Source organism: Pseudorca crassidens, chromosome 4 (genome assembly GCF_039906515.1).
Source record: "Pseudorca crassidens isolate mPseCra1 chromosome 4, mPseCra1.hap1, whole genome shotgun sequence".
Classification (NCBI taxonomy): domain Eukaryota; kingdom Metazoa; phylum Chordata; class Mammalia; order Artiodactyla; family Delphinidae; genus Pseudorca; species Pseudorca crassidens.
In genome coordinates, this window is record NC_090299.1 from 109,083,467 (window position 1) to 109,110,866 (window position 27,400).

Consider the following 27,400-nt stretch of genomic DNA (forward strand, 5'->3'; position numbering starts at 1 on the left):
AAAATGTGAGTAAAGTACCAAAGGGGGAAACCAAGGAGTGCTTGCAAAATGGTAATTATTGGACTCATTGACAGCCGAATAAGTATGGATGGAATCAGGCAAAGTTAAGTGCCCTTCGTTTGGGAAAAAAACAATTTTTAAGGGAAAAATATAGTAACTTTCCATTTACCCAGGAAAAAGAAGATCATTCTGGAGAGATCCGGGGCTTTGCTCACCTCCTTTAGACATATAGGCAAAAAGCATTTTTAAGTAGCTTTCTTTTTCTTGGTGCTCTGAATGGCAATAAAGTCTTTGCCTCCAGAGAATAGATGTGCCCACTTTCCTTCATCCTCTAGGAGACAGCAAAACCTCGTCCTCTGATTAAAGGGGTTTAGCCTGCATTCTCTTGGTCATGCAGGATGGTGAGAACAAGGCCTGGTCTTTGGAGTCAGGCAACTGCTTTGATTCTTCATTCTGCCCCTTCTACACTGTTGACCTTGGCAAGTTACATAAAACTGAGCTTCGTTTTCTCTTCTGTCAAAGAGGACTAGTAATAGCTACCTTGAGGCATTATTGTAAAAATTAGAAATAAATTATGTGAATCCTGAGGCATGTGTAAAACTGATACTGGGCACAAAATAAATGGTGACTGTTGCTATCACTGATAGGCTACGCTCAGCTCTTTCTGGTCTACCACTGAGAAATGGCAGCCAATAGCCTGCGAGAACCTCCCAGGACCCTGCTATCTTATCGCCTTTGGCCAATAAAACCACACTTTGGACACCTCCCGAAGGTGCTGATTCCAAGAACTTTAAAAATAAATTTTCTCTCCCATCTTATCTTCTGGTTCCTAGGCAGGAGCACTAATGCCTGCGGAATAAGAATACGCTGACATCCGGCTTGGAGAACAGTTTCATGAATACCTACTGGGAGAAAGTTGTGCTTAAAAGCAAATAAGCTGCAAAGTAGAGAAAAATTTTCCTCTTGCTGGAATCTACATATGAAAGTATAAAATAAAACTGTGTGACTTGAGGCAAATGAAAAAGATCCTAGGAAATGAACTCTGATGGTGTTTGGAGGCTAGAATCTTTTCTTAAAGCACATTTTTGTAGGTTTTTAAAAAATAAGAGGAGACGAATTGGCTTCAGTCAATAGTTAAAGTGAGAGGGCCAAAAAAGTAAACAGCAGCTACATTTAATTTCTCTGTTTTTATTTTGAGAGCCAAAGATGCTAATACTTCAAGACCAATGAAGCTGCCAATTAGCTGGTGGAAAATTTTATTTTTGAAAATAAGTTTACCAATGAGGATAAGGTGATTTTTTTTTAAACTTTAAGCACCAAATAGGATTGAACTCCTTTTGAAAAATATGTAGACATTAAATACCATGTTGTCTAAATTTCAGTAGCAGTAAATCATCAAAGCAAGTCATTTACAGTTCAAAAATTCCAATTGGTTTTACCTTAGCAGCTTTTCTTGTTTTTGTCTCTTGAAGTTACACTTCTGTAGCACCTTGGGTTGTTCTTCAAGCAGCGTATGGCAATGTTGATGTCATTTAAATATTTAAAATATTTATGTGTATTCAAGATTCATATAACACAATCTTAGGAAGAAAACCTAGTTAGTAGAATAGATGTCTTGATGCTTTGAATAAGATTCATGAGATGTCCTTTTTGAAAGGCCTAAAATTCTGATATAATGGAAAGACCAGAAATGCCAAATCAATGAGCAATTAAAAAAAGAAGTAATTGTTGATTTTTGTACCATTACGAAGAAATCACTGTTGGTTTCTTTAATGAATTCTCCTGGTCAGAGAAACGGCTCTTTACGATAAATAAGTCAGAGGTTTGTAAGCAGTGGAATAACATGATGCTTTTAGACATTAAGACAGATTTCTGTAAACCATTTGTTCAGTTTGTATGCCAGTTTATGACAGTATCACCTGTCTCTGTTTCCAGTTCTGCTTTCTCTTTATGTATTACATATGATCAGATTCAGATACCTCAACTCCGCCTTAAAACCCTCCACCTATGGCCCCCTAGGCATGCAGCTGTTTTCATCCCGTCTACTCTGCCCAATCTTTCTTCCTTTTTATCCCTCATCTCCTGCACTATCTCAGTGGCTCTTTCTCCCCACCTGGTCACCGTGCAGGCTCTCAGATGAGGAAGCAATTCTTCTTAAAATACAAGCTGCAAACCAATGACAGAAATTGCACTGAGTTCCGTCCCTAAATTGGTGATGCTTCCCCTTCCTCACACCTCCCCCAACTCCTTATTTATCTTCATCTATATCTTCAGACACTTAGGCATATTTTTTCTGGAAAGAAGAAAAAAAAGTTTATAGCTTCCATCATAACATTTTGGATTATGTCCCAGAAAGTCTTATGCTTCTTGACCATCATCAATTCAGGCACTCAGTTCCCTTGACGGGAAATAATGTTCACACCTCTGCGCAGGCCCAGGTTAGGCTGAGAATGCTGGCTGGCTCTGCCCTGAATGCCCTTGCCCATGCCACCTCTCCACTTTCCCGGTGACAAGGACATACCGGTATTTGAATGCACTCCAGTTCAACCCATGCTCTTAAGGACCTGTCACTTCTGGAGTTTTACCTTTCAGGGTTCTGGGCCGTCAGTCCTCATTGTCACCTAGATTGCATGTCTTTTTCCCAGAGTCAAATGCCCTTCACATACCAAGCACACTTCACCTTCTTCCGGAAGGTTGCTGCCGCTGATGGGAGGCGGCAGCTGTTTGCAGTTCACATCATCCCCGTTCAGAGCTTCGGGGTTGAAAAGGGAAAACCCTTTCGCCAGCACAAACAACTACAATCACTTTTAAGCCAGTGAGATTTCATTGTTTGAATTGTGCTTGACCTGTACTTTTTACAAGTGAATTTACAAAGTGGATTTTCTCCCCTGAAATTTTGCTTGGTGACCAAAATTGAAATGAATACCCAGAGTTGAAGATTTTACCATAATTCTCTGACATAATCATCATTCTCCTCTATACAAAGTTAATCGTGATTATAAGAGCAGCCTAATTAATACGAGCTAACATTGAATAAGCTCTTACTTTATGCCAGGCATTGTTCTAAGTGCGTCATTGAGCCATAGACACACTTATGGGAGAAAATGTCTTTCATTTTTTAAAAGACTGACTATAATTTCTGTTTTTTGTTTGTTTGTTTGTTTGTTTTGTTTTTGCGGTACGCTGGCCTCTCACTGTTGTGGCCTCTCCTGTTGCGGAGCACAGGCTCCGGACACGCAGGCTCAGCGGCCATGGCTCACGGGCCCAGCCACTCCGCGGCATGTGGGATCTTCCCGGACCGGGGCACGAACCCGTGTCCCCTGCATCGGCAGGCAGACTCTCAACCACTGCGCCACCAGGGAAGCCCTATAATTTCTGTTTTGAGACCTCATTCAGCAAGGAGACAGAAACAATATCAGCCAGTCCGTTTCCTCCAGCTCCTAGGGTTGCTGCTGAGTTGTAAGGTGCTTAGGCAGGGTCCAGGTGTGCGTGTGTCTGTGTGTCTGTGTGTGTCTGAGTGTGTCTGTGCATGCACCCATGTGTGTGTTGCAGGGAAGTCGAGTAAAGTTGCACCTTGGTCTCCATGTCACCATCTCCGCATGCTGGTATCTGACATGTCTGATCACATCCAAGCTGGGATGCTGGTGTCTGCAGCCTCCTCAGATCCATCTAGCATCTATGCCCTCTTGGCTTTACCAGAAACATTCTGCCTCGCCTGGATCACTCTGGATTGGGAGGATTGCTGAAAGCGTGAGCCTGTCTCCCACCTAGGTGCACCACATAGATGTTTCTGTGACTCCTACTCTATGATGAGGTTTTCACTTAACGATCTGGACTTCTCTCCACATCCTTACCTATAGGTCCACCTCTTTTCTTTCAAATGCTGCATGATATGCTTCACAATTAATTTAACCATTTTCTATATGAATATTTGGGCTGCTCCCAATCTCCAGGATGCGCTTCTAATCTTTCAACCAAGGCCTTCCAGAGAGGATGCTGTCAATCCTTGTCTCCTGGATGACTTGAAGCTGCTGACCTAAGTGACTGTTACTTAATCAGTAACCCCCCTCACCCCATAACACTGAAAATGGCCTTTGTCTCGTATGTTTCCATGAGGACAAATACTTGCTGACTACCTTCACTGTCAAAAGCTATCCCTTCAAGTCTTATTCTGCTAGTTCTGTTGTTGTTCTGTTCTTCCTTTTTGCTTCTATTTAGACCTATACAGTTTTGATGCTGGATCCCAAATCTGACCCACAAAGCCATGCACGCTGCCATTGAGTGCTGTACTAACATGCATTTGCAGCGACGCAAATAGTGACTGAACATTTGCCTAACTAGTCCTCCTCTCTCTTTTCCTTGGGTCCTGACCTTTGCAAGATTCTAAATAACTTTATGGGTAATAACCAGGTTGCATAAAGGCCTTTCCTTGGGACCCTGGTCCTGGGGCTAAAAGAACAGCAGGAAACACAGAAGTGCCCTTGTCAATATGAATCAGCTGCTAGCAGCAGAAGATGCCTTAAATAAGGAGAGAAAGGAAGGTGTCAGCACAGAGGACTTGCAGGCTCAGTGGGCTATTTATGAGAAAGGTCTGTGATAGAGGGGTAACTAACTCTGAGAAGCTGAAAGAAATTATAGGGTTTTCCCCTTTCTTGTTACAATCATCACTTCATGAAATAAATTATTTCCCAGGTTTGAAGCAGTCTTAAATGCATTTCCTTACTTTCAATTTCCATTTTAACATTTTATTCAGTAGGATGGTTATTCACTTGTTTTTCACATTTTTCTGTGAGCAGTTCAAAAAAATCAAAATATTTATCAAAGTGAGTACTACATTAGAAGTTATAAAAATTTCACACTAAACCCAAATACCCACTTGAGAAGGAAGCACACCATATGTTCTTCCTAATATTTTCTCTCTGAAGCACATAATCTGTGTTTCAAGTGTATTCTCTCTCTCTCTCTCTCTCTCTCTCATTTATTTATTTATTTATTTGGCTGTGCCGGGTCTTAGTTGTGGCATGCAGGATCTTCATTTGCGGCAGGGAGGCTCTTAGTTGTGGTGCACGGGATCTAGTTCCCTGACCAGGGATTGAACCTGGGCCCCCTGCATTGGGAGGGCAGGGTCTTAACTGCTGAACCACCAGGGAAGTCCTTCAAGTGTATTTTTTCTTGATTGTGTTTATATTGGCCATTAAATAGTCCCTAGAACTGATTTTCAATATTCAACAGATGTTGACATTGTTTTTCTAAGGTGTCAACTACCAAAAGAAGAGCACAGATGAACCAGGGAATTTATTGTATAGCTGTGGCAAGAGCTTGTTGTTGTTGTTGTTATTTAGCAAAGGCTCTTATGTTTCAAATAGTTATATTTTTCACAATAAAACATTATTTATTTGGAATAATAGAAAGAAGGCCAAACGATTGGTAAGAAGTAATGGTTGACTATTTCTAAGTGAAATTTAGTTTCATATTCTAAAGTATAAAATGGTAGACTATTTCTAAATGAAATTTAATAAAGTACAACATATATTATAAAACTTACTACCGTAATATAGAAAAGAAGCTAAATTTGTGAAAAAAATTTCAAAATCTGAATCACGTATATGATTTCTATATGTAGTTTCTTTCAAGGTATAATTAATTAAATGTGTTAGACTAATTGAAATTAAATAATTCAAAGAATAACCGCTGAAGCTGGAATTTAGAGCATATGGAAGTCATCCTAAATTTCGTAAGCTTTTTATTTGAAAAAGATACTCATTCCCACAGTTTCTCCTTAATAATAAGACCTGACAATTATAGTGGAAAAACAAACTTCTAAGTGTGTATACAGTATGAATCAGGTCATTCTGAATTATGCCACGTCCTCAATTAGAATAGTCTAATTTGATTTTAAATATTTTTAGGTTATCATATTTAACTCAAACTTAAATTTGGATTTGTAGGTTGAAATATTTATGTGAGATGGGGGGAAAATGATTTGGCTGATGATTGCATACAGTGCCCGTGCTGGCTGCCTAAGGGGCCAGTCCTGTCTCCAGCCTTTTTATTTTTTTATTTTTTTGGCTGCGCTGGGTCTTCGTTGCTGCGCGCGGGCTTTCTCTAGTTGCGGTGAGCGGGGGCTACTCTTCGTTGCGGCGCGTGGGCTTCTCATTGCGGTGGCTTCTCTTGTTGTGGAGCACGGGCTCTACAGCGCAGGCTCAGCAGTTGTGGCGCACGGGCTTAGTTGCTCCGCGGCATGTGGGATCTTCCCGGACCAGGGCTCGAACCCGTGTCCCCTTCATTGGCAGGCGGATTCTTAACCACTGCGCCACCAGGGAAGCCCTTCAGCCTTCCTTTCGACTCATGACCCCTCTCCCATCACCACCTGGTTGCACCTTCCACGCACCCCCTGTCTGGTATGTCTCTCTGTAGGTGAGCGCTGTGGTCCCCACGCTGCCAGGGACTTGTTCCCGTGTCTCTGGTCTTTTCCTCCCACCACCTGCTCCAGCATCAGAGAAGACTTGGGGAGGGGAAGGGCAAAAATGTGTCTCTTTCCAAGTGTAAATCTTACGGTACGTAAATTATATCACAATAAAGATGTTTAAAAAAAGAATCATGGGGCTTCACTGCCACAACAGTGAGAGGCCCACGTACTGCAAAAAAAAAAAAAAAGTATTTTTCCAGAATCTGCGGTACAGTGGAAGCCCAGGGACTTCCCATGGTAGTGATGGATTTCACTGGTGTAATACAGGCTGTGCAGGAGCTAAAAGTTGGATCCAAAGTACTTTTAAAACATTTTTTTAAATTAAAGTATAGTTGATTTACAATGTTGTGTTAGTTTTTGGTGTACAACAAAGTGATTCTGTTTTGTATAGGTTATACGTTACGACAAGATATTGAATGTAGTTCCCTGTGCTATAGTGTAGGACCTTCTTGTTTATCTATTTTATTATATACAGTAGTTTGTATCTGCTAATCCCAAACTCCTAATTTATCCCTCCCCACCCTCCTGTTCGGTAACCATACGTTTATTTTCTATGGCCAAAGTGTGTTTTGAATCACCAATTTAAAGTGATGTTTCATGCAGGAGTGGAGGGATCTGGTCCACCCTTATGAGATTTCACCTGACCCTGAGCACTTAGAAAACAAGATAAAGCAGCAGCAGGAGAGGAGGTCTTATCTATTCTGCCTACCGAGCTCCTGGCTGTGTCCTCAGCTGATACTTCTTACTTCCTCAACATGGTGGCAGCGGCAATATGCTTGCTAAGCTGTAAGGACTGACCACGTTGTTTAAAGCTTAAGTTCTGACCATCACCTGCTTCCACCTAAAACTAGACTCCTACAGGACATTAGGACACAGGACAGGCAACATTAGCCTCCCTGCTTCTTACATCTGGCAACAATGTGTGTGGGTACCTCTCTGGCTGTGTGGCAGGTATATATATATTTGTACATGCTTGTGATACCACAGTGAAAACAAAATACAATTTTTTTTTCTTTTTTTGCGGTACGCGGGCCTCTCACTGTTGTGGCATCTCCCGCTGCGGAGCACAGGCTCCAGACGCGCAGGCTCAGCAGCCATGGCTCACGGGCCCAGCCGCTCCGCGGGCATGTGGGATCCTCCCGGACCGGGGCACGAACCCGTGTCCCCTGCATCGGCAGGCGGACTCTCAACCACTGTGCTACCAGGGAAGCCCCAAAATACAATTTTAAGGGAGATAATACCTTGGGGAGGGGGAGCCTGTCCATGAAGATATCTGTAAAGAGGCCTATTTAGTTGTTGCTGTAGCCCCTAATGGCTTCTGCATTCTGCCGGGATATTACAAAGAACACAGCCAAGTAAAGGCAAATAATATTAACTCTATGGGAACTGAGGCTTCTACTTCCTACCTAATTAGGCATTCTCTTTTCTGTGTCTATATGTGTATCGCCTTAAATATAGAACCTGAAATTTTAACAGGCATTTTGCTTGAGAAGTAATAAAGCCAATCTCAAACCTTACTGTTATTTTAATCGCTGGAGATGACATGTGAAAGCAATTAAGAAAGGTACTCTCTAGGAAGAAAGAAAATCTTACCTCCCTTGAAAGAGGCTGGAAAAGCCTTTGAAGAAAGATGAAGCTGAAAATAGCACATAGCTTCCTTAAGAATATTAAATGGGCGCCCCTATCTTATCCTAATGCAAAACAAATGCAAATGTACATATTGCCTAAGACCCTGAAGTTTGCAAAGCTGAATCCAAAATCTCCTGAAAGATCACAGTCATAACCACTGAATAATCACCTGTCTCTCATCTAGAGAAGATGCTCCTGGAAACAAAAGAACTGGGAAGGGAGGCTTCAACAGCATTAGCGTTCAGCAACAACCTGAAATTCTCTGGTTGATTTATACTGAAAAAGGACACACTCTCCGTGGATGGTTATTTTCCTTGTAATGTGAGGTGCTTTTTTAAAAAAAAAAAAAGTGAACTTTTTACCTTGCTTCTTCATTCGTGCTTCATTTGATCAATTACTAACTATATAGCCCCTGAAAAGCGAGCGCGGGCTTCTTGAAGTGGCTCTTTTCCTTTTGGCTCCCTCTTCATTTCAAAATGGGCGGGGAGGTGGAGTTAAGACACCTTTCTGACTGTGAACCGATAAAGCAGGGCCTGAGAGTGTGTGCGTCGGTCCCCTTAATACCACGAGGACCCGAGGACGCTGACTGCGGAGGGGCTAGCGGAGCCCGACTCTCGCAGCCCAGAATCCGTTTTCAAACCTTAGGGAGCCAGCGCTGCCATTGAAATGCAAATCTCGTCCTGAGCGTCCGGGCCAATCCGGGAGGCTTCCTGTGGGATTACCTGGTGGCGAGCGCCGAGCGAGCGCGGATCCTCCGGCGCGGCCCCTGCGGCCGGGGAGGCCTAGTGGTCGGGTTCCCCCCGCACCCTCCGGGCCCTTCGCCCGGGTTCACCCCAAGCAGCCGCGCGCCCCGGGCCCGCCGCACAGCAGCCGCTGTAGCCGGGGCGCAGCGCGCTGGGCGCGGCCGAGCCGCCCATTGTTGAGCGCGGCCGAGCCCAGCCGACTATGCCCCGCGCCGCCTCCTCGCAGCGGCGGCGAGGTTTGAACTTGGCGTCGGCCCGGAGCCCAGCGCGGCCCCGGGGGGAGGCGGCGGCGGCCCGGCCAGCGGCGATGGTGAGTGCGGGGCTCGGGTCCAATTCCCCTGGCCCGGGGGGGGGGGGGGGCCGGTAGGGAGGGCGGGGGCCCGGCCGTCTGTTTTCTAAAGGGTGTCTATTTCGGTCCCTGCGGCGACTCTGGAAAATCCTGCCTGTGAGGATGGGTCCCCGGGCGGGCTTTCTCTGCCAGCTGCCGGCCTGATGGGGGGGTAGGTGGCGCGCTCCGGAGGGTCTCCTGACACTCGTGGGCCTTGGCCTTTTTCTTCTTTTTAAAAATTTTGTTAAGAAGGCAGAAGGTGCCACTCCAAGAGGAAAAGAATTGCAGATTATTGACAGCGCGAAAACTTTTCAGAAGAAATGATCTGTGAAATATTTTAATTTTGATAAATTGCTTCCCACGAGGGCTCCTATTGAGTTTAGAACGACTTGCCTTTCTTAATGTTACTGGATTTGTTTCCGTAGGAAAGATCCCAAGTGTGCTTTTGAGGGGCATGCCTGCCCCTCCCCCTTCCACTTGTTCCAGATCTTAAGGCGATTTCTTTTTAAAGTTGTGTTCTACTGTCATGCAGCAAAACTTAAATCATGAAAATGAAATTATGCCTGACACATGCTTTACCCTGAGTTCCCAGAGAGATTAAAAGTGCTTTGCTGAGGAGTGGGAGAGAGGTTATAAAATTTCAATACATCCAGCATCCGGTGGGAGTTAGGGTGGGGTGTGACCATCTCTTTCTCTCCGATGTATTTCGGCGTTACTTATTTATTTGTTTGTTTATTTTAATCGTAGCATTGTGGTGCACTTCTGTGCATGGAGGCTTTTGAGAGGAAGGGAATGGGGGCCCACATGCGTATAATCTCCATGGAGAGATTGCTGTGAGACATCAGAGTGCAGCAGGAAATCTTAGCACAAGGGCTTCTAAAGATAGTTCTATGCGTCTCCTATTTCTAGCTAGTTAATATTTAAAGGCTAAATTATCGTTTCCAATTAAAAGCACATTGGTCAGACATACGGCTAAATCTTCCCTCAAATGATCTCACCAGAAGGTGGTTTACATTTTAATTAATTTTGATGGTTAATGTTTGTCTTTTAAAATCTTTTTTCATTATAAAAATATTACATGATTGCTGCAGAAAAGGTGGAATATACAGAACTAAGAAGGAAGTAAACTGTTTATAACAATAACATTTACGTTCTATTTGCTAAGGCCTAGTTTTTCATGGAAGCCTAGTCATTTGAAAACTTTGCAGCTGTGAACTTTTTAAAACTGCTAACAAACCTGGTTTAGGAGCTTAAATTAGGAATTGACAAGAAAATAAATTTGTACTTTAGAAAATGTTATAACCAACAATAACTTATTCACATGGTTCATGGTTCAAATAAAGAGAATTTATTGTGGCAATTTCTCTTGAATCAACTTCCCACATCTGCTCCAGACAAATGGTTTCTGTTTGTATAGCCTGTTTTGTAAATACATCTCTACCATGAAGGCAAAGTGCCCAGACACATACCCCTTTCCAGTGCTTGCAGCTAGGCTCATAGAGTTAGTATTTTTATTGGTTTCTGCATCAGAACTTCCTCACCGTACGCTTGATAAAACCCTGGAGAAGGTTACCAAGGGACGTTGTAGAGAATTTACTTCCCTGGAGATTTTAAGAATAGGATAGGCATCCATCTGCCTAGGATGACTTCAGTGCAGTACTGTTTGGATAAAGGAAGGCTCGGTCACCTCTCAGAACCCCCAAACTGAGGAATTCTAAACAAATTTCAGTCCTCGACAACCTGGGACCAAAGGAAATAAAGAAAACACCTGAGCCCAGGATGTGGTGAAGCCCTGTTTTGATTTTGATGTAAAACAAAGATTCTCCTTTGGTAAGAAAGATTTTAAATTGTCTTCAGGACTTGCCGGTCCTTTTCTATTGATGGATAGAAAATCAACAATGATTTATTTACTTTCTAAGAAGTTCTAGGTTGAGGATAGTGTAAGTTCTGTAACTTAAAGTAAATGAATGAATTGATTCATGGGAATTAAAAGTTCTGCCTCCCAAGGCCGGAAGGGGTGTGTGTGTGTGTGTGTGTGTGTGTGTGTGTGTGTGTGTGTGTGTGTGTGTGTGTGTGTGTGTGTGTGTGTGTGTGTGTGTGTGTGTGTGTGTGTGTGTGTGTGTGTGTGTGTGTGTGTGTGTGTGTGTGTGTGTGTGTGTGTGTGTGTGTGTGTGCGCGCGCGCTAAGGTTGGTGTGCCTGAGAGCCTGAGAGCTTTCTCCACTTTGGACCCAACCTTCTTTTCAGGCTCCTATCTTGTGTGTTCAATCTGGTTACATTTTTACATCAACATCTTGCTTTCTCCTCAAAATTTATTCTTGGCTTTCCATAATGGAGAAACTATGTAGTGCTTTCACCAAAACCAAGTATTCCTGTAACTTCTATTGGAGGCTGCCCCCCTGAGCTCCAGCTGTGCTGCTGTATTGCTGGTGATTTTCAGAAGGTCAGGATTTCATGGGTTGCTGCTTCCTCCGCCCTCCTGTTTGACAGAAGTATCCTGTAATTCTAACCACTGTGTGACCTCAATTGCAGTGACACCTTCCTCCCTTTCCGTGGTCACTTGATGAGGAACGGCCCCCCCCTCTCGCCCTCCCTGCAGGATCAGTGGGAAGGGTTCACTTTCTAGGAAAGGTCATGTCAAAAAGAAAATGGGAAGTCAAGAGTCTCCTGGCTGGGCAGTTTTTCACTCCACCTCACACCCTTCAGCTTGTCCTATTTCTCCATGCATGCCAAGCATGTTTTCTTATGCTATGGTAACGCCCAAGAAGGAATAGGAGTATGAACAGTGGTCTTCATTTGTTCAACAAATGTGGGAGGTAGCCCAGCAACTGGAGATGGGTCCTCCGCCCTCAGGGAACATGTCGTATTAAAGGAGAAATCAAACAGGTTAATAAGCTAGTGTCATTCGCAGGGAGTAGAGTACAGGGGTTAAGAACTTGTGTTTGTTGTAAAGTTAAACATACATCGACCCTGTGACTCAGCATATCCACGCCTAGCTGTTTACCCAAGTTGATGAAAACAAATGTCCACTAAGAGACTTGGACAGAGTGGCCATAGCAACCTTATTCGTAATTGCCAGCAGCTGGGAACAACCCTATGTCCATCAACAAGAAAATGGATAAACTGTGGTACAGCCATACGAATGGAATACTACTTGACAATCAAAAGGGATGAACTTGTGATACATACAACAGCCAGGACGAATCTCAACCATTATGTTAAACTGAAAGGAGCCAGACACAAAAAGGATACACAAACAGTTCTATTTATGAAGTACTAGAATAGGCAAAACTAATCTGTGACCGCAGAAGTTAGTGGTTGCTTGGGATAGGTGGCAGGGTGGGGGAGAGTTTGAGTAGAAAGAGGTAAGAAGAGACTTTCTGGAGCCATAGAAATGTTCTGTGTCTTTATTTGCATGATGGTTACACAGTATCTAACTCCATGGAACTGAACACTTAAGACATGTATTTTATTGTATGAGAAGCATTAGCTCAATTAGAAGAAGAACTTAAGTCCTAGGGATAGACAAGGGTATACATCCCATCTCTGCTTGTAGGTTTACGTTACCTTGGGCAAGTTATTGAATGCCTCTGAACCCGGAAACGTTGGAAAGTAATAAAACATTTCCTTCATATAGGGTGGTTGTAAGGATTGAGTTAGATAATGAAAGTATTTAGCTTAGTTAAGGACTCAATAAGTGTCAGCTAATAATTCCATGTACCATGATAAATGTGTGGTTTTGGTGTTAATGATAAAGTTATTTGCACTTTTTGCGAAAGCCATCTCATTTATTTACGATTATGTAACATATTAACCGATATCCTTAGCATTGTAGGTGTCTTCATTTTAATGGGTCCTTTTTCGAGGTTGTAGGGAGTTTAAATTTAAAGTTCTTGCCTGTCTGATCAAAATACCACTGGGGCTTTGCTTTGCCAGCAGAGGTAAACCTCAAAGAGAGGAGATACCCACTAGGCAAACCCCTCTTTATTTATTTATTTATTTTGGCTGCGTTGGGTCTTCGTTGCTGCGAGCGGGGCTACTCTTCGTTGCGGTGCACGGGCTTCTCATTGCGGTGGCTTCTCTTGTCGCGGAGCATGGGCTCTAGGCACACGGGCTTCAGTAGTTGTGGCGCGCGGGCTCTAGAGCGTAGGCTCAGTAGTTGCGGCACACAGGCTTAGTCGTTCCCCAGCATGTGGCATCTTCCTGGACCAGGGATCGAACCCGTGTCTCCTTCGTTGGCAGGTGGATTCTTAACCACTGCACCACCAGGGAAGTCCCATAAATCCCTCTTTTTCTGAGGACTGATTTAGTGGTAGCAGTTGAAGCTGAACTCCCAGATTAGGCTCACAGCATTCACAGAATCCAGGTGAAAGGTTTACATATTATAAACTCTTTCCAACGATGTAGGGGGAAAAGAAAAAACGATTTCTGTATAATGTGCTTTTTTTTTAAAAAGGGACACATTATATAACTGGAATTTTCAGTAAAATGCCTTGCACAGAGTGGTAAATATAATACTAGTTTACTTAATCTATTAAGCTTCAATTATTTAGGTTCAACAGAGTGTTTGGGAAAGATGATATAAACTTTGCCAACTCCAACAGAGGCATTTTGTTTTTAGGTTGTTTTAATTCATTCACTAAACATTTATCCAACGTTTACTGAGAACATATTAGCCGCTGGGAATTCAATGATAAATAATAAGTCATTTTATACTCAAGGGTTCATAGCTGCCCTGATTGTGAATGTGAATGTGTGTCCATTTCTCTTGGCCTTTTTTTCAGAGCAGAGGACTCTCTTAGGCTAGTTTTGTTGGCTTTTTTTTAAAGCCTCTTGCTTAAGGTGGAGGTTTAAAATCCTGGGGTCTTTTCACCCCCATTGGTACTATTTTCTTAAACACCAGAATTTCTTCTTCTTATCCTTACTAAAAATAACAACAAAATGGTCTCCTATAAAGGCAGTGTAGTGGCGTGGAAAGTGTCTTAGAAGGTGGAAACAGAACCACCTGGGTTTGAATCTGAGCTCTACTACGTACTAGTGATTTAGGGTAAGTTCTTAAATTCTTTAAGCCTGAGTTTCCTCATCTGCAAAATGGTGATAAAAGAAGTATTAATATAGATCAGATTAGGCTGTTATAAGGATTAAATGACAAAATACATGTAAAAATAACTAGCCTGGCACCTGGTGGGTATTAATATCTAATATCTATCGAGTACTTGCTAAGAGTAAAGCACTGTCTGAAGCTCTTCTTGTATCTTCCTTGCACTCCAATGAGGTAGGCACTGTTATTGCCCCCTTTAGAGGTGAGGAAACCCCCAAACACAGAAGAGATTAAATAGCTTGCTGAGGGCATGGAGGTGCCAGGGTTGGAACCCCACAAGATCTTGCCTCTCAACTGAGGAGGTTCATAATAGATGTCAGTTACTTTTCCCTTTTAGGTAAAATTATTTTAAGATTTCATGATTGCAGGGAGAAAGTTACACCAGTAAGTGGTGCTAGGGTGACCATTATGGGCTGTATGCAGGTGAACACTGGTGATGGAGAATTGGTATGTTCTTAAATGGTCGATGGACCTACTTTCAACTTTGTGGAGCGGGGCTTACAGCAGAGGCGCTCATAAACATGTCAGGGTCTTTCCCCAGCCCCTCAGCAGTCTTCCTGGGAAGGGCCCTCTCTGGCCTGTGAACGGAAAATGTGGATTTGGCCTAGACTTTGTGGAGCCCGTGTAGGGATTGACATAGGTGTGATATTATCTTGGTCTCCACCGGAAGGCAGGGTGAGAAGCGTGCTCCAGAGCCCTGAAAGTAAGAGGAACAGTAGGTCCTTGTTGCTCATTTATTTTATGTATAGTAGTGTGTACCTGTTAGAATATATATGCGTATACACACACACACACACATATATACACATAACTGAATCACTGTGCTGTACACCTGAAACTAACACAGCATTGTAAATCAACTATACTTCAAAAAAATAAGAGGAACAGTAAACTGTTACCCCGGGATATTTTGTGTTCCCCATTTTCGTGGCTTTTCCTCAACTGCCAGATTCTGGAGAACCCTGAGTTAGAACTTTAAATAAGAAGAAATCCCAAGTGGTAGATGGAGAACCCTACTGATTTAATGCAGACATACAAAGTCACATCGGCCAATTAAAATAACATGTGGATGCCTCAGGGGGAAGCGTCGTTAAATATCTCTACAGACACGATTCCCTGTTTAGATATGAGCCTTTTCACTTAATCCCCACCCTACCCCACCAGAGTACAGGTTTTTGTGCAAGATGCTCTGTATTAATGTTCTCAACACCCATGCCTCTCCTCTGCAGTGTAGCTTGACAGCCGGCATCTCAGGACCATTTCCTCAATCGCCCAGGTCTGTTTAAGACACGCCAGAAAGCCCCCCAGCAAGCAGAGTGGGTGCTGCTGGGGGCAGTGGGCTGAGGCCAGGGGGCATGAGGAGGAGCTCCTTTGCAAAGTGCTGCTTGTATTAGAAGGAATGTCACCATGTACCAGTTTTGTCCACCCAAGTGAGCCACGTTATCTCAGGGCAAAGTTCCTGGCAGACGAGACTTCTGGGGCTCCGCTCTCTGAAGGGGAGAAAAGAAATCTGGAGGAAGAACCTACAGGGGTCTTGGCACTCTGGTTGTCGCTGACCCCTCGAGGCTGCTTGGCTCTGTGCAAGCTCCACCTGTCGCTAGTCTGATCCACAGTAACTGTGCTCAGCTAAGGTTAGGAGAATCGCAGGACTGTCCCTTGAAGTCCTACTCTGCCTGTTCACCATCGCCTCCAGCCTCTTTCCCTCAACTTGAAGCCCTTTGTATCAGTTCCCATGGTTACCTCTTCACCGCTAGCAGCTGGAATTCCACAGTGGGAGGAGGCCGCCTCCCCTCTGAGCCAGGTCTGTCTGGGGCGGAGGCCCCCGATCCGCCACTGGTTCATGACATGGGGTCACAGTCCGGTACCTTCTCTTTGTCGTGGATTCTGTACCTTTCCCAGGCTTGGCATGCTGGCGTTCTAGTGGGAGGGGAGACCAGGGGTGATGCACGGCTCACAGGGTATTTCCTGCCCTCGGCTGGCCCGCCGGCTGCCGCCTCCTGTGTGTTGGTGCCCACGGGAGGGGGTAGGACCTGCTCTGCCCAGATAAAGATGACCACTCACTTTCCCACCTGCTTTCGCTTCGGCTTTTGTGCCCAGTACCACCTGTTTATGCGTAGTTGACATTCACAAGACCAGGCTCTGGTCTGGAAGGAATTGGTATTCAAGGCCAGTTTTCCTCCAGCCTGGAGGACCAGGTGGGCACAGGAAACTGGGGGATCATGTGGGGACCTGAGGTTCAAGAGCAGAACATGACTAGCTCAGAGTTTGTCTTGAAGCTGTCACTTTAGATACCATCTGAGGCCCAAATTCGTTCTCATTTCGGGTTCCACGGGCCCCAGAGCTGAAACAGGAATTGTTAACTACGAGTGGAAATTAACCAGCCCTGGTGGTAAAGGTGAGGAGAAGTGGCTACCAACAGAAGCCACCGCAGATCATCGCTCCTGAGGAAGCCAGCACTGGAAGAATTGTTGTGCTTTTCCTGGGATCAGGCAGCTCTGTTTTCTAGAGTTTGTTCCGTCTGCAGATATCTGAGCCCCGAGGTGATATGGCTGTTGTAGGTCGTGGTCAAGGGCGTGCCTTGGAGCCTTTTAGTGTGTTGGGTCTGTGTTTTACCGCTCTACTTGTGATCTCGAGCGATTTATTTAAATTACCTGTGCCTCAGTTTCGTTTTCTGTGAAGAGGGAGGACACTCCTTAGGGTTATTATGAGGATTGCATTTGTTATGTAAAAATACTTCGTAAATGGTAAAGTCCAACACAGGTGTCAACTGGGAATATTTTTTAATGATGCTTTGAGACTGCCATGCTAAGCTAAAGACAGATTTATGTCAGTCCCACTTTTGTGTTATGTATGTCAGTGGGTCCACAATTCCCTGGAGAGGATAGGGTAGTGTTGGGGTGAGTGGGGACACACAGGATTTTTAAAAAGAAAAGAAAAGAAAAAGAACTCTGGACTGTATTACACTAACCCTATAGTCATCAAAGGAAAGGAAAAATGGTGGGGATAAGTAGAAACTTAGCCAGTGGAACCATAGTTACAAACACCTTGAAAAGGTGTATTGTAAACCACCAACAATTACTTTTCCACAAATTGACTGCAATTTGGTACCTTGCCTTCCATTTAAAATGTGCTTCCAAAGAATATAAAGCAACAGCCAGGGGAAAGCTTGGGAGACAGAGTCCTACTTTGGGTAATAGCAAAGGTTGGAAACATTTAGGTTTGAGATTTGGAGGCATTTAAATAGCATGGAATGTCTATTATCTACCCTAAAAAGCAGAAAGAATCTTGGATATTGTGGACACAAATGCAGTTGGCATGAGCTTAAAAAAAGTGCATGTGAGCTTCTTTCTAAGACCCAGTAATCCTCTTGGGCAAAGTAAGGATTAGGCCTCCCTCACAAACAAGGGGGTGAGTTCATTTTTGCTAAGATTCCTCAGCTGTTGCCAAATTTAGCCAGGGACCTATTTTCTCCCAATGAATGACCACGTCCATTTACATTTTTAACGTCTACCCCCTCTTCTCCAGGCAGGTCTAGGACAGGAGCAACTTATTTGCAAGTAGGTGGGAGAGAGACCCTGTCTCCCACAGACCGCTTTGCCATCCCAGGGACCTTCCAGAGCCAGAGCCCCTCCACCCACTTCTGCCTGCAGGAGGGCAGGAGTCTCTCTCCCCAGAGCCTGACGTGGGAGGACTCCAGGGGCTAAAAAAAACTGGGCCCAAGCTCATCATGTTTTTAAAACAGCCATGCAGACACTTTCGCTGAGTGCCATCCCTACCCACTGCCTGAGGCTCCCTCTGGTGAGAGGAGGCCTCCAGAAGAATTCCTTAGGCCAATTCTGCCTTGATGTTCCAGGAACCATTTCTTTCACACTGGTTGCTGGGTCCTCTGTGCCAGTCTGTTCCTAAGGGGCCCAGGTAATACCCCATATTTCCTGTTCCTATATGCAAAAACCTCTACTGTGGCGTTAAATATTTATATCCCTCGCCAAAGGCTTTGGACATTTGCTGTTGCCCTTTTTAAGGAATTAAAGAGCCGATCGTTATAGCAGCATCCTGTCACACCCCTTGGGTGACTTCCCATATTCACCTCTCTCATGTAGGTCACTTAGATCAAATGATAATAGCTCCTGTCTTGTAGTGATTATCACATGCCCGGCTTACTAGTCCCATAGCCGTGTCACCAGGCACATCATACTCTGTCCCCTTTTTACAGAAGAGGCCCTGAGGCTCAGACACAATAGTGGCAGAGCTCAGATTGGAACCCAAGTTGATCTGGCTTCAAATTCTTTGTGTGTCTCTCCAGCAAGGCTGGAAGTCAGAAATTGTCTCCTATTCTGCATAGATTCCAGCTTGGAATCTGCGTGTAGAAAGTGCTCATTACTTGTGGACGGAGATACTCGAGAAATCGTTTTCTCACTCAGGATTTGTCATTTATGCCCCTTTCCCCCCTTGGTTTGTAGACTGTTAACGGTAAAAGGAACCCTAAAGTACATCTGTACCAACCCAGTGCAGGCCTCCTGGCTGCCGCTCCAGTACTATTTCCCTCTATAATAGTTCGTGCATATATGGCCGTTTTTGGTGTCTACTTAGCCATCCAAACTCCTTTTCCCTAATGTTTTGTGGAAATAAGGGAGGAAGTATTACCAAATCTATTTTCCTGTGTTACTTCCACTGGGTCGATTTATTTTTTCTTTTCATAATTGAGATTTTATTGGTTGTTTTGAGGATGAGTACACAGACATTTCAGTTTGCACACAATTCTTAATATATGTACCAAAAATCTAAAAGATTGTGTAGTTGTGATTCTCTTCTGAACAGTTATTCCGGCGACTTTCCAGCTTAAAATTCGGAGGCAAATTTTCCTTAACAGGATATCAAGTACCAATATGTTTAAATTTTGATATGCTGTTATATCGTAAGTTGCACTAATTCATGATTTAATACCACATGCACCACATACTTAAATTTTCAGTTGTTCGTAGCACGTTTACAAAGTTACTAGGAAAACTGGATGACCATGACCGAAGATGTTACAGAGTGCACAGAATTCTGACAAGGAGAGCCAAGATCAAGGAGTGGTTTGCTTTAGGAAACAATTCTACCAAAAACAACATGGGAAGAGACGTAATTTAAAGTGTTCAAGACATATTACATGCACTACTGACTCCAAATTAGTATGCTTTGTATTATAGGATATAAAAATTACCCCCGTCTATGGAATGTTAAGTTGACACCCAAGATAATCAAAGCCTCCCATGTTCAATATCCCACTATCTTCTGGCTGTACTGAAAAATAAACAGTCAGCAACTGATTTCACCTCTTTAAAAATGGGATGAGGTGGGATTCCCTCCATCTTAAAAATGTTTCTAGAGCTACTAAAAAACTTGCATTTACAAAATAGTTGATAAAAACATTCCTCTGGAGTATACAGGAAGGGAGACAGGGACCACTGATAAGACCGGGTGTATGATATTAATCAGACTCGGCTTCTTTCTCTGCTGCTTCATCGGGGAGGCTGGACTCTCCTTGTTTGTAGTTTCTCCGTTTTCTGCTGGTCCATCTTCTTTAGTCTCTTGTTTAGCCACTTTGGCCTGTTTTCCCTTTGCTCCCCTTTCCCCTTTTGTTTACACTTTTTGGTCTGAAGATTTATCCTTTCCTGCCACCTTTTTTAGCTTGTTTCCACTTTCTCAGGAGCTGGTCTCCTCTTGGGCTCCTCCTTCGCTGAGCCCTGGATGGATCTGACCTTCCTCTTGGGCATCGTGGAGGCAGGGTGGGCATGTGCCAGGTGCACCGAGAGCCTTCACAAAGCTGGGCTGCCTGGCCACTGCCCAAGCTGCTGGGACCCCCGCCATGTTGCTTCTTGTTCTCTTTCCTGCTCTTCTCATCTCTAGTAGATCCTCTCCAACATGCTCTCCTAGAGGTCGTAACTGGTACTACACCGTGCTGTGTGGTCTGGGAGAGGGAGGTCTTAGGCATTTGGACTGGGAGATTTTCTTGTCTAAATAGGCTTGTCACCATTGCAAGCCTGATGCCTAATCCATTGTGTGGTCCCTGGTTGAACCTTAGCGATTGTTGACTGAGTGAATGGATGATTGGGCTGGGTGTAGCAGTGTGCTCTGAGTCTCACCATGAAGCGTGTCCTGTATCAATAGGAAGTTCCGGGTCAAGGTGCAGTCTGGGTGGCATGGGGGAGGAGCCCTCCAAAATCTGGTCTCATCATTTCTCTAGATCTAGGGACATTTGGGCTAGGGCCAGAGAGGGGACCCGTCTGAGCAGTAGCCATCAGTAACTTTTGACTTTCTTCTGAAGAAGCTTTCCCTTTAAAGAAGCTTTGGTATTGTTTGTCACCTGTGTCAGAGGATTTTTAGGATTGTAGACTCTAAAGGCAATATGATATGAAAGAGGGAGCATGAAAGTTAGAGTTAGGGACCCTGACTTCATGGAGCTTACAAGTCCTGAGCTCAAGCAAGTAACTATCCCTGTCTGAGGCTGTCTCTACATCTGTTAAGTGGGGATAAATAATACCTGCCGTTCTGGCCCTTTAGCATTATTATGAGGGCCAAATGGACTCATGCACAGAAGGTACTTTCAAGCTATAATGGATAATATTAAAGTATGGAACTGTTATGTTTCTTTGGACACTAGGGAGAGGAGAGGGTGGGAGGGAAGAAAGATAGAGGCCTCACTTTCTTAAGACGATTTCATCACCTTCTACTGATACTGGTTTCCCAGAACTCTTGCTTCCTCCTCCAGGTATTTTTCCATGGTTGTGAGGGATCCCAAAGTAAACCCTCCACCAGCATGAAGTCTTTTCACTGCCCAGATTTACTCCCAGGGTAGATAGCTCCACTGCCATTTCCCGACAAAGGTTTTCCTTTAAAACTACGGAGAAATGAGACCCATTCTAGTAAGGAAAAAAAATAAGGCTAGTTTTGCTTTTTCTGATAGTTAAAATAATAAACGTTCATTGTAAACTATTTGCAAGGTCTAGAGAAAGAGAAGAAAAATATCACCCATGATCCTATCACCCAGTAGTAACATTCTGGTACTTTTGCTGGTCTTTTGTCTTCATTAGTATCTTTTTGTCTCATATGAATGGAAAAAGGGTCATGTGGCAGAAATGCCAGGCAGGTGTGGATTGGCATGTGGCTGATGCCTAAGAAAAAAGTAAGCAAAGTCCCGGGACCCTCAGAGGCATTTCATGAGGGGTGGCATGGTCTCCGGCCAGACTTCTTTCTACTTGTTTTCTTTCTTTTTGCTTTCTTTATCTATAAAATGAGGATCATTGCTGTCTCAAATGATAAAATTAATGAATAACTTTTTAAAGCACAGTATCTGGTACGTACTCTGCGCCCAAGAAATGTAAGTTTCCTTTCTATTGGTAAGAAGTGAACGCTGCCAGGCACTGTTCTAAGTGCCTTACACATATTAATTCATTCAAGCCTCACAACTATCCTTTGTTGCAGGTGTTAAGATTATCCTCACTTTATAGAGGAGGAAACTGAGACACGAGAGGTTGCGTGACCTGCCCAAAGTCAAACACCTACTAGGCGACAGAGCCAGAATAGGAACCCAAGCATCTGGGTGCGGAATCTACACTGTTCATTCAGAGTTACAGCCTGCTACTCACTAGAGTTGATTTGAGATCAGACTCAGTGTTTACGGCTAGGGCCAGATGCTCCAGTGGTAAAGATATCACCAGTTTAATATAAGCCCTTGCATGAGGGCCCTTGGTTTTCGTTTTTTTTTGTTTTTTTTTTTTTTTGCGGCACGTGGGCCTCTCACTGCCATGGCCTCTCCCGTTGCGGAGCACAGGCTCCGGACGCGCAGGCTCAGCGGCCATGGCTCACGGGCCCAGCCGCTCCGCGGCATGTGGGATCTTCCCAGACCGGGGCACGATCCTGTGTCCCCTGCATCAGCAGGCAGACTCTTAACCACCGCGCCACCAGGGAAGCCCAGGCCCTTGGTTTTCTTATGCACTTGCTCTGGGCTAGCTATGTCATAGGGCCCAGTGGGTGGAGGAACTGAAGTCAAAAGTAAATCCAGAGCAGATTAAATATTTAATAGGTAGGTTAAAAGATCTGGCTAATCATTTGGCTTTTTCCCCTACCCACCCTTTTCCAGTCTCGGTGCAAGGCTGGCACAGAGGTCACGGGCTTAAGATCTGGAGATAGTTAGGCTTATGGTTTCAGAAAGAGTCAGAAATATGCTGACTGTCAGTGGTATAAATTGTACACTTGATCCATTTGGGAGGTTTCAGGGGAAATCAAGTGAGAAAAAGCATCAGCAAGAGGAACAGGAGGTACAGACAGACACAGGGCCGAGACATACAGAGCACAGCTATGCATGACTGAAGGGTTAGGTATGGCCCCCCTGTAATAACCATGCTGCCGAACCAAGGTGGGTGAGCAGAAGGGTTTTTGAGGACAAGTAAAAGGCATGCTTATGATGGAACGCACTGGGTAGGATACAGGCCTGAGAGAGTGCAGTGTGAACAGCTTCCTAGATGGTAAGTCATCATTTAAAAAACAAGAAAGGAGAGTAATGAAGGGACAGTGACCTGAAAGGTTAAGTCTAAATACATAGGTACCAAAAGGCCAGCAATAGAAACAAGGAGCTTTTAAAGAAAGGGCAGTTCATTGAGAATGTCTGTGAAATCTTTGGTAAGTGCCCAGTCACCAGCAAATGAAGAACAGCTACGTTAGGCTAAGAAACAAACCTGAACCTACGGGCATCAGTTCTTAAAATCGTCCTCTGCACACTGAAGAAGCCGAGAATCCAGGCCCTCTCCGCCTCCCAGAGACTGAAGGGAAGAGTGCTGGGGAGCCTGAGGTGATGATACAAGAGGCCTGCTAACAGGATGCAGAGATGACGGTGGGACCAGTTTCCTGCGTGATGGATACAGAGTGGCACAAAGAGAAAATAGAAACCCAGGAAACCACAAACACGACTTTTCATGAAGCAGATCGTGAAAATGAATACACGCAAGCACCTAGCCTAAATCCGAAGGAATTTCTCCAGAGGGCTCTGAGGACAACTTAGCCCTGTATAAATGCAGGTCTGTCTGCTTCATCTCAAAAGGCATGCTGGCTGCTTCGAAACATAAGGCAGCGAAACTGCGCTGAGCTGCACCAACTGTTTGTCGAAGGGCTTGGCCCGTGGTCCCCCAACACTGCTCTCGACTCCACGAAAGCAGCTGTTGATGACAGGGACCAAGAGTTAGAGCCGAATTCTACTTTCACAAAGAAATTGACTCACAACCTTATGTAGAAAGTGGCTATAAGGAAAGAGATCCCTACCTTCCCCCAAACATGTATTGGAAACAATTTAATGCCTTTAAGGGTTGAAGGGCAGAGAGCCCCACCTTGGGTGCATTCCACAATTATTCCCTTTACAATCAACTATGATTCATTCTATAAGTCTGTGTTGTGTGCCTCCCATGACCCACCCACTGTCTCAGGCCCTGGGTATGTAGTGGTTTAAAAGCACAAAACTGAAGAAAAGTCAGCCATGGGCCCTGTTGCACTTATTGTCCGGTACATACCGTGTGCAAATGAACATTTACATGCGGCTCCACGTGCAACCAAGGGAAAGACCAGGTGCCGGGAAGAGACTCTTTGAGGTGGATGAAGCCATCTCTGAGGAGGTGATGTTCCACTGGGGACCGGAAGACTGAGGAGGAGTCAGCCAAGCAGAGAATTGGGAGGAAGGCTGTTCCAGGTGGAGGGAACCTCATGTGTGAAGTGGAGAGCTTGGCAGGCTTGGGGAGCCCAGGCCAGGCCAGTGAGGACAGGGTGAATGAGAGGGGAGATGTTAAAGGGTGGGCAGGAGCCAGGTCACTGGAGACCTCACAGCCAAGTTGGATTTCCTCCAGAGTGCATGGCGAAGCTACACAAGTTTTATTACTAGAGATGATGTAATCCACTTATTTTTTAAAGGTAGTGCTGGCTGCTGGGTAGGTGCTGGGTTGGTGGGGACAGGAATGGATGTGACTGTCAAGGAAGCTGTTCCTGGATAAAACACAACCAAAAGGACGAAACTGCTGATTCTGAGAACCAAGCTCTTCCTAAGGTGGTAACGGTCCATGCTAAGGAGATAGGAGCCCCCCTGCCCATCCCCATTTAAACGCAGTAGAAACCAGGAGCACAAGGGATCTGGAGAGACCACGATATCGGGCCTAGCCCAGCTCTGTATGTCTTTCTCTCCAGCTTTCCTGGACCCTCCCCAGTTTTCATGGTGCTCAAGAGAGCTACAGGAACAGGACGATCCAGAACCTTTTCTTCAGTATTGGCTGAAACTCAGTTCAGAAAGCAGTTAAGGACTCTATTAAAATACCAAATAGTAAAGCAGTCTGTATATATTCATGAATTATGACTAGTGAGGGCTGGGAGTATGAATGTACTCATCATAGAAAGTAGAAATACGTAGGTGGTTGGCGTGGATCTTTTGCTTAACTATCTGGCAAAGAAAGATGATACTGGGATAGTGGATCACAGTCTTTTTTTTTTTAATTAATTAATTATTTTGGGGTATGTTGGGTCTTCGTTTCTGTGCGAGGGCTTTCTCTAGTTGCGGCGAGCGGGGGCCACTCTTCATCGCGGTGTGTGGGCCTCTCACTGTTGTGGCTTCTCGTTGCGAAGCACGGGCTCTAGGTGCGTGGTCTTCAGTAGTTGTGGCTCACGGGCTCTAGAGCACAGGCTCAGTAGTTGTGGCGCACAGGCTTAGTTGCTCCTCAGCATGTGGGATCTTCCCAGACCAGGGCTAGAACCCGTGTCCCCTGCACTGGCAGGCAGATTCTCAACCACTGCGCCACCAGGGAAGCCCCACAGTCTTTTTTTTTAGCCCCCGTTAAATCTTCTCAAGTCAGCTCGGATTCCTGTTTCCTCACTCATAGTTGGTGATACTGAGACTGGAGAACAGCAAGAAACAATATTAAAAAGAGCCTTCAAAAACATCTCATAAGTCTTGCCAACAAGATTCACTATGGAATTTCTTTTCACTAGAACATGTGAGCTTAAAAATGTGTATTTGTTGTCCAGGTTATTCCAGAAAGAGGTGATTCCAGAAAAGGAGTGCTCTGGGTGCTGGTGATTCTTCCTGCGCTCCTTCCCACCTGTTTCCTCCTTGGTGTTGTGCATCCAGACAGGTCACTCGGGAGCCAGCCCATCCAGGGTGGGGGGAGGTGAAGATTAGCGGGGAGGCTGTGCTGTGACTTAGCCTGGGGGCCGCCATCAGCAACAATCAACCCCAACCCTGGTTTTATGAACCCTTGCACCCAGTTGTTAACGTCAGCTGGTCCCCTGGAGGGCATTGCTGGGCTGCTCATCCCTGCTAGGGTTGAAAAGGATCACGCACTGAAAATCCTTAAAAAGATAAGACAGTCTCATGTTCTTGCTTCCATCTCCTTCCCATTTGCCTGCTCTTCCTGCCAGCCCTTTACTCCAACAGCTTTCACCCTGGACTTTCCGTCCCTTGGTGCCTCCCAGAGAGGGGGGAGGGGTAAGGAGAGAGAAAAGGGCTCAGCCATTGTGCAGAAAGGACAGAGCCAGCAATTGTGGTTTAGGGGAAAAAAAAAAAGAGGAAGTTATTAAATGCCACAATGTTTTTTTGAAAGCTCAGGCCTGGTCTTTATTGTTTTTCTCCAGCAGACAACGTCAGGGTCTAGAGGAGAGCTGGAAAGGCAAGCTTGCTGTCGGAATGGATTCTACCAACGGGTGGTCTTGGATGTGCTGTGTATGTTTGTGTCACCTTTATGTTCATGTGATGATGAGATGCCTTTGAGTATACTTTCCACCTCAGCTTAAGCCTGATGGCCGTTGGGGTTGGTGCCTCTGAGGGTTGTAGAAATCCTAACTGGAGACCACATGATGAATTCTGCAAAAGGCTCTGACATGCTAACTCTGGACAAAACTCTTTTTGCTGTTATTTCCAGCATAAATTAGGTCTTTTTAATTGTGTCTATTTTACATGACATCTTAGCTGAAAGGTGCTCTAAAATGAAGGTGCTGTTGAAGACGGTAATGAAAATGGTTCGTTAATTAAGCACATACCCCATGTGTAGGCACTATGCTAGACAGTTAATAGTCGTTATCTAGAAACTTTATAGCAACTCTGCAGGATACATATAATAACAGGAGCTGATTTGCTGAGGGCCGAATATGTACCAGACTCTATCCTAAGTGCTTTATCTGAATTCGTTTCAGTTTCTCAACAACGTATGAAAGCCATTGGTCCTTTGCACTCATTTCAGAGACGAGAGAACAGGCACAGAGAGGGCGAGGTACTGAGCTGGTCAGAGGGTAAGGCCAGGACTCTGACTCAGCAGCAGACTCCAGGGCCAGGCTCCTACATCGTGTGCTCTGCCTCTTATTCTCACATTCCCTGAGGCTCAGTGTTGACATTCCCAACGTCATTCAGCTCACAAGTGACAGAACCTCAACCAGGTCTTCAGACTTCAAGTCTAGGGGAATATTGAATATATTCAAAGCCAGGAATCTTAAATTTGGTGAGAAAAGTAAAGTAACAAAGGAGGTAATGATGCTTCGATCAAACTAAAGATGAAAACTTTAGCTTAGAAGTAGCAACTCCCTGCCGACTGCCTGGTCATCTCCCTCCCTGTCCTGAAATACAGAGAGATCACCACCATTCATGATCCCACCCCTTCTCGGCCAAGGCCAACGCAGAGGAGAAACAGCAGGCATTTGCGCCTTCTCCAGAGGACGTGGTGCAGGGGTTACCAGTCGGCTCTCAGAGACAGACACGAAAACACACCACTGGTACCCAGTGTGGCAAGCCCTCCTCAGCACCTGAGGCAGGGGACAGACAGTCTGATCGAGAGGAGGCCTTGAAGGTGCAGTCAGGGTGTTTGGAAATTCAGGAGCCAAGACTCTCCTCCGGAGAAGAAATACCTGTGTTCCCATGGTGGGACGCCCTGGGCGCTCGGGGCTTAACATTTTTCTCTGCCTGCCTGGGAGTATGGAGGGAAACAGCTATGGGAATGGTGTTAGGGACTGTGTGGGGGGTGGGGTTAAATGGACACACAGAAGGCTTGCCTGCAGCACGGTGGAATCTAAACAATGTGAAATAGCTCGGCCTCAAGAGTTGGCATGTGCCCCTGAGCTGCCACCCACT

At 44.9% G+C, this 27,400-nt stretch overlaps 1 protein-coding gene across 4 annotated transcripts in view; it reads left to right on the top strand.

The window, feature by feature from the left end:
- SHROOM3 (shroom family member 3) overlaps positions 1 to 27,400 on the top strand; it is a 317,982-nt gene that overhangs the window by 226,268 nt on the left and 64,314 nt on the right. Inside the window, exon 1 of one of the 4 annotated variants that reach the window (XM_067736317.1) lies at positions 8,675 to 9,151. The exons of the other annotated variants lie outside the window; for them this stretch is intronic. The gene's annotated coding sequence lies outside the window, so the exon portion shown is untranslated. Of the gene's footprint in view, positions 1 to 8,674; positions 9,152 to 27,400 lie in introns of those variants that run through there. 4 annotated transcript variants of the gene reach the window in all.